This window comes from Ornithorhynchus anatinus, chromosome 4, assembly GCF_004115215.2.
Source record: "Ornithorhynchus anatinus isolate Pmale09 chromosome 4, mOrnAna1.pri.v4, whole genome shotgun sequence".
In the NCBI taxonomy this organism is placed as follows: Eukaryota; Metazoa; Chordata; class Mammalia; order Monotremata; family Ornithorhynchidae; genus Ornithorhynchus; species Ornithorhynchus anatinus.
In genome coordinates, this window is record NC_041731.1 from 117033315 (window position 1) to 117049024 (window position 15710).

Genomic DNA, 15710 nt, shown 5'->3' on the forward strand with positions numbered 1-15710 from the left:
TCCATTAAAACATGCCTGTCGATCCCACTCCCGCCCTTCAGTTTTCTTCTCATCTGTGGAGAGACACAAACACATGACTCCTTTTCTTTTCTGGAATGGTAAAATTCTATGAAAGGATGGGAAATCTTCATCCCTGCTTTGTATGCGGAAAGCATGTACCAAATTAGATAAATGAAAGTTCCTTCTCTTCCTTGAAACCCGGTCTTCTCAAGCTGGTTGGTTTTGAAATTCCAGTAAAAGTGAATTACTAGAATTAGGGGAGGTCATCCAATAACCCCAAAACATCCATCACAATATCATGTCATGTTCTTTAATATAAACACCATCTAATGAAGGCCTTCTGCCAGCAGAGCATAGTAATAGAGGATTGGGAACATACAGTAGACTGTAGTCATTGAATCAACTGAGAAGGAGATTGGCCTAGTGGATAGAGAACGAGCCTGGGAGTAAGATGAACCTGGGTTCTAACCCCATTTCCACCACTTGTTAGCTGCGTAACCTTAGGCAAGTCACTTAATTTCTCTGTCTCAGTTGCCTCATCTGTAAAATGGTGATTTAGATTGTGAGTCCCGTGTAAGACATAGACTGCATCCAACCTAATTAGCTTGTATCTATCCCAGTGCTTAGTACAGTGCTTGGCACATCGTAAGTGCTTGACAAATACCAGAAAAAAGGATTTGATATGGCAGATATTTTAACTGTACTTGTACAACATCCAGGGGCTTTGGAAGTTTCAAGCCTGCCAACTGATTTCCTGGTCTGCCGGGCATCAGGGTCAACCTTCACAATATCACTAAAATCCTCCCTTTTCTCTCCATCCAAACTGCCACCATGCTAATCCAAGCATCTGTCCTATCCCTGCTTGACTACTACGTCAACCTTCTGGCTGACCTCCCAGCCTCCTGTCTCTCCCCACTCCAGTCCATACTTCACTATGTTGCCTGGGTCATTTTTCTACAATAATATTCAGTCCATGTTTCCCCACTCCTCTAGAACCTGCAGTGGTTCCACTGCACTTCTGCATCAGAAACGTCAGCTTTAAAGCTCTCAATCATCTTGCCCTCACCTCACCTCACCTCACCTACTTCACCTCACTACTCTCCAACTACATGCCTGCCTCCACACTGCTCTACTCTAAAGTTAACCTATTTGCTGTACCTCGATCTCATCTATCTCTAATTTATCTTGTATTGTACTCCCCCAAGTGCTTAGAACAGTGTTTTGCACATAGTAAGCCCTCAATAAATACCACTGATTGATTAATTGACTGATCTCGCTGCCTACCTCTCTCCTATATGCTGCCTCTAGCCTGGAATGCCCTCCCTCTTCATATCCAATAGACAATTACTCTCCCCACTTCAAGCCTCAGTGAAGGCACATCTCCCTGACTAAGCTCTTTTTTTCTTCAACTCCTTCCTGTGTCCCCAAGACTTGTTCCCTTTTTTTCCTTCCTCCGAGCCCCACAGCACTTATGAACATATCTGCAATTTATTTATTCATATTAATGTCTGTCTTCCCCCATAGACTGTAAGCTCATTGTGGGCAGGGAATTACATCTGCTATATTGTTGTATTGTACTCTCCCAAGTGCTGAGTATGGTACTCTGACGACAGTAAGAACTCAATAAATACAAACGATTGATTGAACAGGGCCAGCAGGGAAGGCAGTTCCCACTATCATGCATCATTTTGCTTCCGGAGTTTCCAGCTATTTGTAACTAACTGAAGGAAATTTGATCTCTGGTGAGCTCTAGCAAATTAAAGGGGATGTGTGCTTGCATTGAAATTCTTATTTATTGCATCCTAAATCTTATGTTCCACAGAACCTCAAAGTCCTCTTCTAGAAGTCTCTGTGTTATAGTCTTGCTTTGCATTAAAACTGCTCCCCTGCCATGGCGTCCTGCCTTTTCTGGGAGAAATATTCATTTTCACAGGGGAAAGTAGACTTGACAGCCAAAATTATGTGTGAGCGTTATACCTCAAAAGAAATCCTATAAAGTAGAAATCGGAGAGCTCCCAGCAGCAGGAGTTGGAGAAGGACAATCCTGACTTCCTCTGCCTCTTCAGCCCCACGCCTGCCACCAGAACCAGTGCTGCTTAGGTTCTGCTTCACCGGTCGAGGTCCAGTCCACCTCCCTCTTTGCCCACTTCTTTTGTCTTGGTTCAGTCCTGAATTCAAGAAATGTTCTGACTCTTTAGAGCATGTCAACAGGCTCTCTGTAAGCTGGGGTAGACACACAGTGAAATGGTGCATTTCTGATTCTGCTCCACTCTGTCAGTCTTCTACAAGTGGATTACCCACTTTTTGGAATGCCAATCTTATGAGGGGCTCTCTCAGGGACAGGTTATTTTTAATTCTTACTGTTTTTGATTGTGATCTCAATTACTCGGTAGCATTTATAGAGTGTTCATTGTGTGTAGAGCACAGTACTAAGTGCATGGGTGAATATATGCTATATTGTCATGTGTAGTCTCCCAAGTGCTTAGTACAGTGATCTGCATGCAATAAACGCACAATAAATGTGATTGAATGATTGAATGAATACAACAGAGTTAGTAGACATGATCCCTGTCCTCAAAGAGCTTACAATCCTGAGAGGGAGGTAGAACCTAAAATAAACTGCAGGTAGGGAGAAACAACAGAGTGTAAATGTATGTAGAGAAGAGCTATGACCGGGGTTGAATACTCAAGGGCTTAGGTGACATGGAAGTGCTGAAGTGAGGAAAAAATAGGATGGTAATGTGAGAGATTAAACAGAGAAGGCTTCTGGGAGGAGATGTGGTATCAGAATGACTTTGACAGTGGAGAGATGGATGGTCTGCCGGATGTAAAGGGAGAAGGAGTTTCAAGCAGAAGGGAGGGCATGAGCAAGAGAGAGGAAGAAGCTTCAGCTAGAAGACTGGATTGAAAGGAGAGAAGTGTGTGTGCCAGAGTGTGCTGGGAGAGGACCGAAGGTAAGTAGCGGGGAGAAAGCTGATGGAATACCTTAAAGCAAGTGACTAGAAGTTTATGGTCATTGCGGAGAGGAATGCACAACCATCAATAGATTTTGAGGAGTGGGGAGATGTGTGGAAAATTATTTTTTTAGAAAAATGATCTGGGCTGCAGAGTAAAGTATGGTCTGGAGAGGGGAGAGGCCTGAGGCAAGGAGGTGTGTGAGAAGGCTGAGATAGTAGTCATGTTAGGATAAAACAACTGCTTGGATCAACATGGTGGCAGTTTGGATGGTGAGAGAGTGGTGGATTCTGGAGATATTGTGAAAGAAGACTCACGCTTCAGTTCTGCATAGTGACTCTAATGAGTCTTTCTGATTCCCAATCATCCCTTCTCTAGTTTCCAGTGACCCAATTCTACCACCCACCGCCCCCCCATCTCTTCTCCATTCCCCCACACCTCAAAATCTCTCAGAGCGGTTCTGGGCTTCAATTTGCCTGCCCCCTCTTGTCCTTTTCTCTATTAAAGTGGAGGTCTATGGTGTGATTCATAAGACTTATGAGTAACAAACATTCTGCCCATCATCAGTCCATAGATGTGCAAATAGGTATTTATTGACCAGCAGATAATAACTTCTTTGAAGACAGGGAAAATGGGTCTTCCTTCTTGCTTCTGTTCTACACTCCCAAATGTTTAGTGGTGCTCATTAAGTACCATTGATTGAGGGAGTGATTGTTTGGACCCATCAGGCACATCTTGGTTTGGGGCTCTACCAGATCTTCTCGAAGTCTTTCCTCGAGGAGGACAACCCAGATCCTGAGAGTTGCCCTCCAAGCTAGTTTGTCTATGAAGGATCTCAAAAGAGATTAAAAGCATTTTACCAACTCTTCCCCACTTGTGTTTTTTTTTAATTTACATGCCCTTTTAGGCAAATGAGTTGTGTTCTCCATTCACCTTTTTCTAATTTATCAACATTCTGTTTTCTTGGGTTGATTATTAACAGAGAAGCTTCATAAACAGGAAAGCACTTTTGCCAAAATGAAATGAACTTAGAAGTATAAAAATTTTGGATTGGGTTCAGAACTCAATTATCCTGAGATTGAAGAATGGGCCTACCTTGAGACATGCATTCTCCCATCCTGAGGTCAAACACATGAGGTGGGAGGGAGCCGAACGAATTAGAGAGAGGCAAAATCTAGGATTAAATTCTGTCCTAAAAATATCGTTGAAAAATTTTATTTCTTCAGAACTGAAATTCCATAATTCATCCCCAGGCAGTAAGCCCTATCATTCCAATGTTTTTATGAGGGATTTTTAGTTCTAAGAAATTAAAAGAGTCCAATAGCCTTCACACCCCAACTTATCCAAAATTTCTGTGTATTTATCAACAGTTTGGAGAAATGATATAAATCCGCATGTGTGGTCAATGAGAAGACAAAAACTGGAGATATTTCACAGTCTTCAGTCCTTAAAGGAGAGCTCTACTCTTTCTCTTTGCTCCTTACAAGGGTCACTGGTAGTGCCATTTCCTGTCAGCACATACAGCCTGAAACAGAGACTACTTAAGTCTTTAGTTGACATCTTTCTCTCTGGAAATCTAAGCCAAACAGGGAGAAGCAGAGATGGTACAGCTATGTTGAGCAGATGAATATTGTTATTAATAATAATAATAGCAATAATAATTATGGTACTTGTTAAGGACTTACTTAAAGACAGTGTCAAACACTGTTCTAATTGCTGGGGTGGATAGAAGATAATCAGGTTGGACACAGTCCCTGTGCCAAACGAAGATCCCCTCACAGTTTAAGTAGGAGAGAATACTATTTAATCCCCATTTTACTGATTTGCCCAAGGTCACACAGCAGACAAGTGGCAGAGCTGGGATTAGAACCAAAGTTCTTCTGACTCTCAGGCCTGTACTCTATCCGCTAGACCACACTGCTTCTCTAAAATCCCTTCTTTTTAGGATTGGTAGAATTGATAGTCCACCTAGACAAATTTGTAAGCCAACTGAATGCCTCTTATGGAAATCACACCCCCACTGTGGGCCCAAGTACTTTGTACATAGTTAACATCTTGTCTTATGCTACTGAGTCATCTCCAACCATAGTGATGTCATGGACTCACTATGCCCTTGGGGAACTCACTCCCTCGGGGAACTCATTCGCTCTCACGGCTTCAACTACCATCTCTATGCAGATGACACCCAGATCTACATCTCTGCCTCTGTCCTCTCCCCCTCCCTTCAAGCTCGCATCTCCTCCTGCCTCCAGGACGTTTCCACCTGGATGTCTGCCCGCCACCTAAAAGTCAACATGAGCAAAACTGAGCTCCTCATCTTCCCTCCCAAGCCCGGACTTCCCTATCACCGTGGATGGTACAACCATCCTTCCTGTCTCTCAGGCCCGCAACCTCGGTGTCATCTTTGACTCGTCTCTCTCGTTCACCCCACACATCCGATCCGTTTCCAAGACCTGCCGGTCTCACCTTTATAATATCGCCAAGATCCGCCCTTTCCTCTCCACCCAAACGGCTACCTTACTGCTACGGGCTCTCGTTATATCCCGGCTAGACTACTGTGTCAGCCTTCTCTCTGATCTCCCTTCCTCCTCTCTCGCCCCGCTCCAGTCTATTCTTCACTCCGCTGCCCGGCTCATCTTCATGCAGAAACGCTCTGGGCATGTCACTCCCCTTCTTAAAAACCTGCAGTGGTAGCCTATCAACCTCCACACAAAACAAAAACTCCTCATTCTAGGCTTCAAGGCTCTACATCACCTTGCCCCTTTCTACCTCTCCTCCCTTCTCTCTTTCTACTGCCCACCCCACACGCTCCGCTCCTCTGCCACTCACCTCCTCACCATCCCTCGGTCTCGCCTATCCCGCCGTCGACCCCTGGGCCACGTCCTCCCAAGGTCCTGGAATGCCCTCCCTCCTCACCTCCGACAATCTAATTCTCTTCCCCTCTTCAAATCCCTACTTAAAGCTCACCTCCTCCAAGAGGCCTTTCCAGACTGAGCTCCCCCTTTTTCCCTCTGCTCCCTCTACCCCCCTTCACCTCTCCGCAGCTAAACCCTCTTCTCCTCCCTTTCCCTCTCCTCCTCCCCCTCTCCCATCCCACCCCCTCAGCACCGTACTCACCCGCTCAACTGTATATATCTTCATCATCTTATTTATTGTTTAATGAAATGTACATCACCCTGATTCTATTTAGTTGCCATTGTTTTTATGAGATGTTCTTCCCCTTGACTCTATTTATTGCCATTGTTCTTGTCTGCCTGTCTCCCCCGATTAGACTGTAAGCCCGTCAAAGGGCAGGGACTGTCTCTATCTGTTGCCGATTTGTACATTCCAATTGCTTAGTACAGTGCTCTACACATAGTAAGCGCTCAATAAATACTACTGAATGAATGAATCTCTCCCAGAATGCCCAAATCTCCAGCTGTAGTCATTATGGTAGCTTATCAGTAGAGTTTTCTTGGTAAAAATATGGAAGTGGTTTACCACTGCCTCCTTCTGGGCAGTAAACTTGAGCATCTACCCTCGACTCTCTCCCATGCTGCTGCTGCCCAGCACAGTGAGTTAACATGTCCATTATTTAAGCACCAACTCAAGTACACATCCCCTTTCTCTTCTTCTTCTACATTCAAATGTCTGCTCCCCTGGCTAGATTATAAACACTTTGAGGGCAAGAGTCAGGTCTCCTAACTCCTAACTCCTTGAGCATGTTGCCTACATCCATGGTCTCAAGTTTCTCTCCTCCAATTCTCTCCTTGACCCCCCTCCAATCTGGCTTTCATTCCCTTCACTCCACAGAAACTGCCCTCTCAAAGGTCACCAATGATCTCCTTGCCAGATTCTATGGCCTCTACTCCATCCTAATCCTTCTCGACCTCTCAGCTGCCTTTGACACTGTCAATCATCCCCTCTCCTGGAAACATTATCTAGCTTTGGCTTCACTGACACTGACCTCTCCTGACTCTCCTCCTATCTCTCCGGCTGCTCATTATCTCAGTCTCGTTTGCGGGGTCCTCTTGTGCCTCCTACCCACTAATTGTGGGTGTCCCTCAAAGTACAGTTCTGGGCCTCCTCATTCTCCATCTACATGCACTCGTGTACTCACATGACTTCAACTACCACCCCTATGTGGATCATTCCCAAATTTACATCTCCATCCCTGGTCTTTCTCCCTCCTTGCAATCTCTCATTTATTCCTGCCTTTAAGACATCTCTACTTGGATGTCCCACCAACCTTTTAAATTTAACACGTCTAAAACAGAACTTCTCATCTTCCCACCCAAACTCTGTCCTTCCCCGGCTTTCCTATTATACTCAATCTATTATTAAATCCTGTTGGTTCAACCTTCACAACATCGATAAAATCCTCCCTTTCCTCTCCATCTAAACTTCTACCATATTAGTCCCAATACGTATCCTTTCCCACCTTGATTACTGTATCCTCTCCATCTAAACGTCTACCATATTAGTCTCAGTACTTGTCCTTTCCCACCTTGATTACTATATCAAGCCTCTTTGCTGACCTCCATTCCTCCTATCTCTCCCCCCTCCAGTCCATACTTTCATTCATTCAATCGTACTTACTGACTGCTTACTGTGTTCAGAGGACTGTACTAAGTGTTTGGAAAGTATAGTTGAATAATAAAGGGAGACATTCTCTGCTCAAACCAGGCTTACAGTCTAGAAGGGGAGAGACGGATATCAAAACAAGTAAGCAGGCATCTGTATAAATAGAATTATAGATATATACTCATCAAAACAAGTAAACAGGCATCAATATAAATGAATAGAATTATAGATATGTACTTATATACACAAGTGCTGTGGGGTGGGGGAGTAGAGCAAAGGGAGTGAGTTAGGATGATACAGAGGGAAGGGGGAGCTGAGGAAAGGGGGAGCTAAGTCTGGGAAAGTCTCTTGGAGGAGGTGAGCCTTCAATAGGACTTTGAAGGGGGAAGTGTGATTTTGTCTGGCATAGAGTAAGCATTTAAGAAATACCACTATTATTATTATCATTATCATTATTAATCCCCATTTTACAGATGAGATAGCTGAGGGCCAGAGAAGTGAACTGACTTGCACAAGGTGACACAGAAGACAAGTGGCAGAGCCAGGATTAGAACCCTTCACCTTCTGACTCCAGGCCATTGCTCTATCCCCTATGTCAAACTGCTTCTAATCAAAGATAAACTCCTTATGAAAGGCTTTAAAGCTCTCAATCGCATTGCCCTCTTCTACCTCACCTTGCTAGTCTCCTACTACAAGTTAGCCCACACACTTTGCTCTTCTAATGCTAATCTACTCACTTTGCCTCCATCTCTTCTAACGCAACACCAACCTCCTACTCATGTCCTACCTTTGGCTTGGGATGCCCCCCTCTTCATATCCAACAGACAATTACTTTCCCTATCTTCAAAGCCTTATTGAAAGCACATCTTCTCCAAATGGCCTTCCCTGACTAAGCCCTCCTTTCCCTTTCTCCCACCACCTTCTGTGTTACCCTGACTTACTCCCTTTATTCATCCCCCTGCCCCCAGCCCCACAGCACATATGTACATATCTGTAATTTTGTTTATATTAATGTCTGTCTCCCTCTCTAAAATGTAAGCTTGTTGGAAGCAGGGAATACATCTGTTATATTGCTATATTCTACTCTCCCAAGTGCTTAGTACACAGTAAGAGCTCAATAAATATGATTGACTGACTGATTACTGTACTCTCCCAAGTACTTAGAACCACTACTCTCTTCAGAGTAGATGCTCAATAAATACTCTTGATTGGCGCATGGATTTGACTCTGCAGGTATGGGAAAAGATATTACTCATAGGACATGTGAGCTGAATTCTGCTGATTGTCCTGGGGCCTTCAAAGAATTATTCCTTCTCGTAAGGGTGAGCAATTTCTTCCAAGAGGGTACCTTACTCATCCTGAGTTATGTAGGAACAAGTCCAATATGTCTAAATACTGAAAAGAACACATGGAAAAAAACCAGTTGTCAGCAGGAGCATCCTTTCATCTGGAAAAGAAATTGGCCAAGGAAAAAGCAAGACATACTAATAATGGTATTTGTTAAGCGCTTACTACATGCCAAGCACTGTTCTAAGCAATGAGATAGATGCAAGATAATCAGGTTGTCCCACATGGGGCTCACAGCCTTAGTCCCCATTTACATATGAGGTAACTGAGACACAGAGAAGTTAAGTGACTTGCCCAAAATCACATAGTTGACAAGTGACAGAAGCGGGATTAGAACCCATGACCTCTGACTTCCAAGCCTATGTTCTTTCCATTGAGACACGCTGCTTGAAGGCATGGAAGAGTCAAACATGTTTTCAAAACTAATCCACAGGATTAGCCTGGAAAAAGCTCTAGAAACTGGCTATTTCAATCTCCTTTCTTCAAACTTGTCCTGCTAGATCTTAAATTTTTCCATGTCAAGCCTAATCCAAGAACCCCTGGAAAGACAAAGATTTACCTGAGCTCTTCCTGGAGATCAGCTTCACAATGGTAATGACAGCAGCAACTTAGCCTTCTAAAATGAGATGAAATAAAGCCAAAAGGCACAGGAAAATAAAGTGTCTAATCAGGAAAGACAGTAACAAAGCAACAGCAGAAAAAGATGGTAGTCCACTGAATTATCATAAACAAATCTAGATCCCAAGAACCATATTGTTTAGTCACTAATCTCATTTTTTAATCAATAAATAATACTTTCTGAAACCTAGTTTATAACCTAATAGTGGAGCCAGGTATAAAATTTTAAATAGGAAGGTGGATAGGGAAATAAGTGCTTAAACGGAAGAGTACAGAATTTGACATGTACGAAAGTGATATCAATGGTGGGTCTGCAGCTGAGACCTGGGGAAGAGAATCTGAATCAGGGAAGGCCTTCAAGAGGAGGTAGGTTTTCAGGAGGACTTTGAAGATAGGGAAAACTGTGATCAGGTAGGTATGAAGGGAAAGGATATACCAGACTAGCTACCTGTGGCATTTATTCAGAGTTTACTATGTGCAAAGCACTGTGGTAACTGCTTGGGTAATAATAATAATGAGGGCATTTGTTACGCGCTTACTATGTGCCGAACACTGTTCTAAGTGCTGAGATAGATACAAGGTTATCAGATTGTCCCACGTGGGGCTCACAGTATTAATCCCCAATTTACAGATGAGGTAACTGAGGCACAGAGCAGTTAAGTGACTTGCCCAGAGTCACACAGCTGACAAGTGGCAGAACCGGGATTAGAACCCACGACCTCTGACTCCCAAGCCCATGTTCTTTCCACTAAGCCACACTGCTTCTCTTGGTCTAGATACTAACATAGTAGATTGTCTATAATCTGTGCCCCAGAGATGGGATAGACAGAAAAATCCAGTGATACAAGGATTGCAAACAACAATAAGCAATGAAGTCAACAAACTAAGATGACAATATCAAGAAAAGTAAAAGCATAGATCTAGGAGGTGGGAGTCCTCTAGAAATAGTACTTAAAAGGGACTTACTGTGCAAAGCACTGTATTAAGCAGTCTATGTAAATGATCCCTAATCATGACTTCTTCAGGGTCTTTAGAGTCTATGGGTGTCCTGCAACACCAGGAGTGGCTGTAACCACAGGCCCAGGTTTCTGAATGTTCTAAAAAGGCAAAAAGGATCCCACTTTCGCTGTGTCCTCCCTCTACTGCACTGGACAGGGGAATGCTGGGACTCCAGATGCTGCAAGGTTGGGCAGGCAGGAGGAAGTGTGTGGACAAGTACTGGAAGTGGAAGAGTGAGATCGAGAAAGGAATGAGGGCAGGGGAATAAGAGAATAGATAAGGAACATGGCCCAGTAGATTGAGTATGATATTGGGAGTCAGAAGGACCTGGGTTCTAATCCCTGTTCCACCACTTAATAATAATAGTGATATCTGTTAAACACTTACTATGTGTACTATGTGCTGTTCTAAGCACTGGAATGGATACAAGCAAATTGGGTTGGATACAGTCCCTGTCCCACCTGGGGCTCACAGTCTCAATCCCCATTTTATAGATGAGACAACTGAGGCTCAGAGAAGGGAAGCAACTTGCCCAAAGTCACACAACAGACAAGAGGCAATGTTGGGATTAGAACTGGGTCCCTCTGACTCAACCTGGGTCCCTCTGACTCCCAGGTCCATGCTCTATTGACTAGGCCACACTGCTCTTCTAAGCACTTAATATTCAGCCCCATATGTACAAATTATGTACCTATCCATAATTTATATATACGAACGTCTGTCTCCCCTTCTAGACTGTAAGCTCCCTATGGGCAGGAGAATGTATCTACCAACTCTGTTGTATTGTATGCTCCCAAGTGCTTAGTACAGTGTTCTCCAATCAATCAATCAAGCAGTGGTATATATGGGGAGCTTACAAACCAGTGTACTAAGTTCTTAGGAGAGTGCAATACAACAGAATTAGCAGACATGTTCTCTGCCCAAAACAAGCTTACAGTCTAGAGAGGGAGTCTGACACTAATATGAGTAAATAGTAATTTATAATCTATCATTTAAAGATATGTACATAAGAGTTATGGGGTTAGGGGTGGGGCAAATTTCAGATGTTCTAAGGTCACAGATCAAAGTGCTCAGTAAATACCATTGATCAATTGATCGATGGAAGACATGGTAGAGGGGTGACAAGGCCTGGTGGAACCCTGAGCAGATGAGACCGGGGCATTTGGAAAGTGATTCATGCCGGCCAGGGCTGAGACTGGAAAGTGAGTGTTTGTGATTAGCTCTTCGTACATGCTGCCAATGCTGTTTCCTGGGCCCAACTAGGAGTGAAAGTGCGGAAGCCACTTATTGTGACTTTCAAGAGCCCTAAGATAAAAGGCAAGAGAGAGTGGCGACGGCTTTCTGCTATTATTGCCAATGCAGCTAGAAAATAAAGGACTTTAACACCTTCAAGACACCACTACCCAACCCAAGACAGTTCCTCAGATGACATAACAGTAAATTCTGTTCCCCTCCCTCTTGACCCTCGGGGAGATGAGGTTGACAAAAATAGTGGAAAATTTTTAACTAGCAGTAGGAATAAGAGTAGTATTGTACTTTCCAAGTACGGTTCTCTGCACACAATAAGTGCTCAGTAAATAAGACTGAATGAATGAATAGTAATAGTATTTATGAAGTGCATATTGTATACAAAGCACTGGACTAAGTACTGAGAAAAGTATACAGTGGGAATTAGACATGGATCCTTTCCTTCAAAGGGCCCGCAGTCTATGTATATAGGTGACTGAGGCAAGGAGGACTGGAGACAGACACATTGGGAACGATGAAACACTAAAACATTAAAACAACTCAAAGGACAAGGACAATATGCAATATACAAACAAAAAACCAAGTCAGTAAGGAGCCGTGGTTAGAGGAGCAAAATTTCTCCTCGTGATTCAGAGTCCACAGCAATGGCCTCGGCAACCACTTGGGCTTACCGAGGTTCTCCAAAGCCTCAGACTGCAGGAGCCGTTCTCATTCCCACCAAGGAAAGCAGGATGGGATGGCCTAGTGGATAGACCACAGGCCTGTGAGTCAGAAGGACCTGAGTTCTAATTCCAGTTCTGCCACTTGTCTGCTGTGTAACCTTGGGCAAATCACTTTTCTATGTCTCAATTACCTCAGCTGTCAAATGGGAATTGAGACTGTGAGCTCCATGTGTGCCCAACCTGATTATCTTGTATCTTCCCAGTGCTTAGAACAGTGCTTGGCACATAGTAAATGCTTAACAAAGATCATCCTCATGGGGTCTTCTCGATGATGTGGAGGGAAGCTGGTGCAGGGAGGGCAGTGAGGTTGGCTGTGGTGAGAGGGCCGGGCAGCAAATGCCGGATGGTTCATTTGGCTTCAGTGAGGAAGTGGGGCTGAGAAGGCTGAGGGGGAGACAGATATTAATATAAATAAATAAATAAATAAATAAATAAATAAATAAATAAATAATAAATAAATAAATAAATAAATAAATAACAAATATATACATATATACATATGTGCTGTGGGGATGGGAGGGAGAATGAATGAAGGAGCAAGTAAGAGTGGCACAGAGGGAGAAGGAGAAGAGAAGAGGAGGGCTTAGTCAGGGAAGACTTCTTGGAGGAGATGTGGAGCATTGGAGAGGAGAGACTGTGGGCGGTCCAGAAGGGGCTTACAATAATCTAAAGAGAGGACTGCACAACCAGACCCTTTCTCCCCTCCTCCTCCTCCTCATCATCATCAATCAATTAGTGGTATTTATTGAGCACTTATAAGGTACACAGTTGGGGAGTTCAATACAACAGAATTTGTAATCACATTCCCTGCCCATAAAAGACAAGCTCTCTCTCTCCTCCTCCTCCTCCTCCTCCTCCTCTTCCCCCTTCTCTCACTACCACTTTCTATCACCCCAGGGAGTGCTATCTCTGGACAAGTCATCACAATCTTTCCAGTGGTTTCTAAGAATTGTACAGAGACATCCTCTCTACAACTTGACTGGTTGATTGATTGACATGCTCTGTTTCTCTCTTCAGCAGTGTCAGGAGGAAGGCATGCTGCTGACCTAACGGCTGACCTAAGACATTTGGGTCTTCTTCTGCAGTTCCCAGTTACAAGGGCCTACTTCAGACATTTAGTGCCCACGTGTGAGGGGAAAATTAGCACCTGTCGCTCTTCTCCCCTAAATCCCTCCCCCAGCCACTGACTTTCCATTTTGTCCCTTAGCAGGCAGACTCCTCACTTTCGACTTTCAGGCTCTCCACCAGAACCTCTCCAATCCCACAAATCAGTTTGCTGCCTCTGCTAAGCCACAGCTCATTCTCTCCAGTCTTCCCAAGCTAACCTTCTAACTGTACTTTGTTCTCAAGTCTCCTGCCTCCTTTCCCTTGCTCACACTGTTTCCCCTGGCCTGGCACTTCCTTCCTTCCACTTTTCCCCCCTCTACACAACTCCAAAATAATAATTGTGGTATTTGTTGAGTGCTTCCTATGTGCCAGATACTGTACTATGTGCTGGAGTGGATACAAACAAATCGGGTTGGACACAGTGGGGCTTACAGTCTCAATCTCCATTTTACAGATGGGGTAACTGAGCCCTAGAGAAGTGAAGTGACTTGCCCAAGGTCACAGAGCAGACTAGTGGCAGTGCCAAGACCTGCTGACCTGCTGACTCTTAGGTCTATGCTCTACCCACTACACCATGCTGCTGCTTCAAAATCCAAAGGACCACAGTTTTCAGCATGTTTAGAACAGTGCTCCAGTGCTCAGAACAGTGCTTGGCACATAGTAAGCACTTAACAAATACCATTATTATTATTATTACGTTCCCTCCACAGCATTTATCTCTTTAAATCTGGTCACTCCCCCCATCTTTAATTTTAGAGTCTGTCTCCCTGGCTAAACTGTGAACTACTTAGGGGCAAGGATCATGTCTACTTATTCTATTTTATTCTCCCAAGTGCTTGTAACAGCCCTCGGCACAAAATAAAAACTCAATAAATACTATTAACAGGTTGATCAAAGTTCAAAGTCCTCCTAAAATCCCACTTTCTCCAACATGCTTTCCCTCATCAGTGCCCAATATCTCAAGTCAGATCAATACAACAATCACTGCCGGCACTTTTATTTTCATGTACACAAATACCCCTAACCATTTAAATATTCATAACTCCCCTGAGGTCTCTGCACATATCTTTATACTCTATTACTTCTAGAATTTATCAGATGATCAAAAGAGCTGCTTAGAAAATGCACGGATTCAGAAGTTGCCCAGTAAATAACATTATCACTACGACTTTACCTTCCAAAAACACCCCTGGCCTTCTTATTCAAGCAATACATTTCAGATATCCAAGCTGTTCCATTTGTGAGTTTTCTTACAAGCCTGCTTGTTTGTTCTCTTTCTCCAAGATGTTTCTTGGTAATTTAATGTCCTTACCTTTCATCTTACTTTCTGGTCTCATGTTAGTATTTTGTGGTTTCAAGATTTACTCGAAATATGAAATTCTTCATTCCTTAAAAAAACTTTAACATTGCTTATGATGTTGAACAAACCATGTGTCGGTTTCATATCTCCAAAATTCATCCATTTTTGCCACTCTACGTTTGCTAAATGAATCAGGAATTCTAGGAATATTGTCTCCTGAAGGTGGAGGAAATAATAACAATAATAATAATAGTGATGGTATCTGTTAAGCGCTTACTATGTGCCAAGCACTGTACTAAGCACTGGGCTGGTTACAATCAAATCAGGTTGGACACAGTCCTGTCCTACATGGGGCTCACGGTTTCAATCCCCATTTTACAGATGAGGTAACTGAGCCCCAGAGAAGTGAAGTGACTTGCCCAAGGTCACACAGCAGACAAGTGACAGAGCTGGAATTAGAACCCATGACCTTCTGACTCCTAGGCCCGAGCTCTATCCATTATGCCATACTGCTTCTCATATGCTATAAGTGGGAAATTAAGGAAGCAAAACTCTGTGTGTTAGTGTACGTGTTTGTGTAGGGGAGTGAGGGTGGTGAGAATTAGATCGACTGTATGAATGATTCATTCATTCATTCAATAGTATTTATTGAGCGCTTACTATGTGCAGAGCACCGTACTAAGCGCTTGGAATGAACAAGTCGGCAACAGATACAGTCCCTGCCGTTTGACGGGCTACATGCTGGAAATTGATTATGCAACTGTGACTTAAGTAAGTAGAGTTACTGTATTGTCAAGATAAGAGATATGAAATGACCTCACTTATGTAAATCTAAGTTGTGCCAAATTATC